The following is a 5480-nucleotide window of genomic DNA, read 5'->3' on the forward strand; positions in this document are numbered from 1 at the left end:
AAAGTGTTATACTTGACAAGTTCACATGGAATTTATGAACAAATGGATTGATTTTTATGATAAAAAGAGAGAGGGAAATGTTAGAAGCAAGGAGATAATTTAAGAGACCAACCCTAAGGAATACCCCATTTCCTATTGATCTGCAAGGAGAATGGGGAAAATATTTCACGTTACTAAACAAATTCAAAATCAAATAGAAGATGTAGGTATATATTCAAACATAATAGAAGATGAATTCAACATGTCTAGAGGATGTGAAAGAAAGGTACAATTGGAATTTTATAGAATGTTGTTTCCTTACAGTTTTGACAATATTAACTATTTTAATATTCGTCATTATATTTGTTTTAACCGAAATAAATGTCTTTCATAGGCAAATAAATATCTAACAAAGTGGGCATATGGTCAACATTATCGTGTAAAACGTGTAGATGTAAAGAGATGATCCTTCGATTGTGGCATAATGGTTGAATTCAAGCAATTCAAGCGATCAAGCTCAAAAGATAAGAATATTATTGAAGGGAATCTACAATATGTTGAGAAAATACAAGAAATTATTGAGTTGGATTACCGTTCTTTTAAATGATGTATTTTGAAGTGTAGATGGTATGAAGCATTTGAGAGGACATGAAGACATGATACCCATAGTGGATTGTTTTATATAGATTCCTCAAAGTTTCTAATGGAGGATAAGGAGCCTTATGTTCCACAAATTCATTGTGAGAAAGTATTTCTTTAACTCAAAGAAGAAGTGGTAGTGATCAATAATCTATTAATACATTATTCATTGTGAATTTATACATGTGCTTATTAATCAATGAAATTATTATAACATACATCTAATATATGTATGTGCTCATTCATGTGTAGGTATTTTTCTATGAGGATATTTTGGACTCGAAATGGATATTTGTCATACATTATGATCCAAGATTAAGACATGTATTTCATGATGCATTAGTGGATACTGAGAAAAACAATGATGAACAACAAAATGAGAGAGAGGGATTAGAGAACATCAAAAAAATTGACATCCAGATGATGTTGAAGATGGTTATGTTCAAGCACAATAAGACAACAATACAAAGTTAGATGGTGTTATGGAAGACAACGATATGGATGGTATAGAAAATGATAATCCAAATACATCTACTAACAATATGGATGGTCTACAGTCAGATTTCAATGATGATGAAGATGATGCAGGTCAACATGAGAATGATGATAGTATTAACTACTTAAAAGATCATATGAACATTGGCAATGATACAGTAGATGACATTGTTGCAGACAATGACGTTAATGACCAAGACTTGTAAATTTTCAGAATTATTTGTAATACATGTTTAAAAAACGATGATTCTTATGGCCTAAAATTTGAAATGCTTCAGTATTATTTTTGTCAGTACAAATTACCTATTGCAATATCATTAAAGTGTTCAAGATATGGTATGAATTATTGGCAAAAAAAATTAGGATTACTTCATTGCATCTTCTATTCATTTTGTATCAACATATGTTTGTGAAGACATAAAAGTTAATAAAATATTAATACACGTATCTCTCAATTATTTGAATAAGAAACTTTGTTAACTTCATTATTTTTATATTGTTTGCATTTTAATGTTGGTTGGCATAATTATTTATTGTGTTTTATGAAGAACTAAACATATAATAATTAAACAAAATAAAATATTTTAATAACCTAGAATTAGATTAAAAATTAATAAATTAAAGCTAAATTTTAATTTCCTATTTCATCTCAAAACATGAACCTTCAATCTCAATAATATATTTTAAATTAACATATATAACAATCCAAACACTTGACCTAATGCCTAAGCACTTGAAATTTAATCCCATAACCTATATTCCTGTTGGAAAATGTAACTATGTTCAGTCTTCAATAATGTAGTTGAGTCATTATGTAATGTACTTGTCAAAAGAATAAAGAAAATTATTATTATTATTATTATTATGACTTATTAAAGCCTGGGATTCATGCTTGGGTCACCATGTTTTAGGTCAAAGTCCCCATTGAGGACTTCTAGGATTTATTCTGAGTCTATTGAAGTATTGTAAATTTAAAGAGACCCTTCTTGGGATTTTGAATCATGTAAAAAGGTTAAGTATTGAGTCAAATGTGAATTATGTAACCTCCACATCATGTTAGCCTAAGAGAAGATCAAGTTGGCATAAGGACCCACTCAACCCCACAAGAAACCTATAAAAGGAAGCATATCGAATTCATTTTGAAGCATCATTCTCTCATCAAGTTTGAACTCTCTTATTGTTGGGTAGAAGTGCGAAGTTCTCTTGCAGCTGGGAAAAGGTGTGAACTCTGTTTCAGGGAAGCTGAAGTGAATACGAGTTTGGGGAAGTCTAAGGAGACAAGGAAAATAAAAAATTTGGTGTCTCTCTCTCTCTATTTTGTGCCATAGATTGGGAGATCAAAGTCTTCCAAGATTTGTTGCTGCTGGAAGCTGCCAGTCGCCATAAGCTACAAGTTGCCAGAAGTTGTTGCATAGTCAAAGTTGCTAGGAAGAGGTCAAAATTCTGGGAGGCTGACATGATGTGGGGGGAAGTTTAGTCTTGGTCTAGGGTGAAAAGTCTCAAAGAATACTCTTGAAAGGAAGAATTATCTTGACTGGGTTTTCCACTCGAGGGGGGTTTTGTCCTGGTATGTGCCTACATCTAGTGTCTATTGTTTTATGTGTTGTTGATTTTGGTAATTGCTTGACGATGTACAAAAAGAATGTATGAAGAATAATAATAATAAGAAACATCACAAGTAATTATCAAGATCAACAAATTCTTTACTGCCTTTCTGATTTTCTAACATGGTATCAAAGCTTTGGTGAAAAAGAAAGAAAAAGGCAGTGTCAAGCACTTGATCCATTCATAGGTACTGTCTTAGGGAAGGAGTCTAGTATATTCAAGGAAGGTGTCTAACTCAATCAAGTGTGAGAACAAACTTGAAGGAACATCTAACTTCAGATCCTGGAAGAAGAGGATTGACCTAATCCTCGAGAAGAACAAGGTGATGGATTTGGTAAAAGGAAATGTAAAGAAGCCTACAGAAGAAGCCATTGATGTCGACAAATCAAAATTTGGGGATTTATAATTGGCGGATATGACTCTAATGGTAGAAGGGATAAAATAAAAGCTTGTCCCATTCATAGCTAGCATCGATCATGCTCTGGACATGTATGAAGCCTTGTCGAAGGTGCTCACTATTAAGAACATTGGTCAAGTATAAAGTTTGAAGAATGAGTTTAGGACTACAAAAATGACTAAAGAGGATACTGTGGAAACCTTATTTGTGAAGATAAGTATTACATGTATTTTTAGTTTTGGGTTCATGCACTCATTTATCTTTGATTATATTGAATACTAATCACCTTTCTCCCTCTATTGTCTTGATTAGGGAAAACATCTGAAAGAAGGAGGATCTCTCAAGACGAGAGAAAACATTTGCAAGAAAGAGGATCTCTCAAGACAAGGGAAAACATCTGAAAGAAGGAGGATATCTTAAGACAAGGTTAGTCAAGAAACAAAGGTATGCTTTGAATACATTGTTTGAAAGGATTATTCATTTGATGATCTATTACTCACTTTGTTATGACTAGTTGTATTGAATCATAGTGATTCTTGTTTGGGTGATTCATCCCTTTGATAAATCTACCCACCCCACTCATATACTTGATAGACTATGTAGAACCCTAGATAGGTTGTGGAAAGCCCTAACCGAAGGGTATGCTATTGTGAATGTCTGAAATCCTAAAGCTGAATAGGGATATTGTAAAATGTTAGTTGAAGTTTTAGTGATAATGTGACGTTTATGATTTTAGTGTGATCGGGATATCCTAACTTATGAGGGTTCAATGATAAGGTCTAAAATCCCAAAACCTTTGAAGTTTTGGTAATATAGGGTTTGCTATGTTTCTACATTGGAACCCTAGCTCATTAGGGTTTTATGGAATGTGTGAGACAAACCCTTACGTTGTCTTAGAAGTTTTTCCTTAGTATGGGTGTGTATGTCCAATCAAACCCTAGTGTAATGAAATTGATTGTGTGTCTAACTCTTATTTTATATTGTTATGAAGTTGGGTTTGACTAACACATGATATGAAATATATATTTATATGATGATGAAATCTACGCATATATAGATATGTCCTTTTGGTTGAAGTCCTAGGTTGGTCTAGGTAAAATGTATTTAGGTTATTGGACATATGATATGCTTATGTATGGTTATGAATTCCTAGATGTGTGTGTTTACATAGTCATTGATGGTCATAAGTCTTAGGAATTGATGGAAGTCCTTGTTTTAGGATTTAATGGAAGTCCTTGATTCTAGGATGATGATATTTGGAAATCTAGGGTGTTATATCTAAACCCTAGTGAAGTCAAAATTGTCTAGTATGTGTGATATAACAATATGAAGTCTATTAGATGACTGTTGGAAATGAAAATCTAGGTCTTTGTAGTTAAATCCTAGTAGTGACATTGTCTAGTGTGAAATGTAACAATCTGAGATCTATGTATATAATGATTGTTGATATTGTGAAAATGGAATTCTAAGGTTTTAACATTAAACCTTAGTCAAAGTAAAATCTCTGGAATATGATGATTTGAGATTTGTAATGATTGTTGAGTTTGAGAAAATGGAATTATAGGGTTTTGAAGTTGAACCTTAGTCGAAGTAGGAATATCTGATGAATATTTACTATATGATAACTTCATATTTGTGAGAGTTTTGTTGAAATTTGAATTTTTGGTTGAGATTGATGATTGCTCAGAAATCTATTGTTTGCAACTAACCCTAGTAGTAGTTGGTCATGTTAATGACTGATTGATGGTTGATTAAAAAATCTAGGGGTTTGGAACTAACCCTATTGAAAGTTGGTCAGGTTAATGACTAAGTTGTGATTGACCTTGATTGATTCTTTTGTATGAAATCTAGGATTTGTATGAATCCCTAGTGACAAGTCTAACATATGTATTTTGAAAGAATGATATATGCTTTGTAGATCTATATGTATTTTTAATTGTTTCTAGGGTTTTCTATATGTTGTAGTAAAGGATGTCATACCTTTGGAACGCACATTGAGACCCTAGATGGAATGAATGTTGTATTCTAGGGTGTATAAAGTCCTTAGCAACATGTTGAAGAGTATATATCTCTTTTTTGTAATTAAGTCTGGGTATGTTATATGAATAAATTTAAAATGCTTTCGTGTTTTTTATATGGCTAACATCATGCTTCTATAGATTTGGTCATACTTTCTATCTAAGCTATGTAGGTACACAATCTTCAACTTGGTGAAGATGTTCAATGTGACAAGCAAGTTGTGCATGTACACAATCTTCAACTTGGTGAAGATGCTCGATGAGACAAGCACGTTGTGTTGGTACACAATCTTCAACTTGGTGAAGATGCTTGATGCGACAAGCATGAGGAGGATGATAATAACTCT

The sequence above is a fragment of the Pinus tabuliformis genome, chromosome 1_1, assembly GCF_031772625.1.
Source record: "Pinus tabuliformis cultivar Carrire ecotype Pingquan chromosome 1_1, CPIR1, whole genome shotgun sequence".
Taxonomy (NCBI): Eukaryota; Viridiplantae; Streptophyta; class Pinopsida; order Pinales; family Pinaceae; genus Pinus; species Pinus tabuliformis.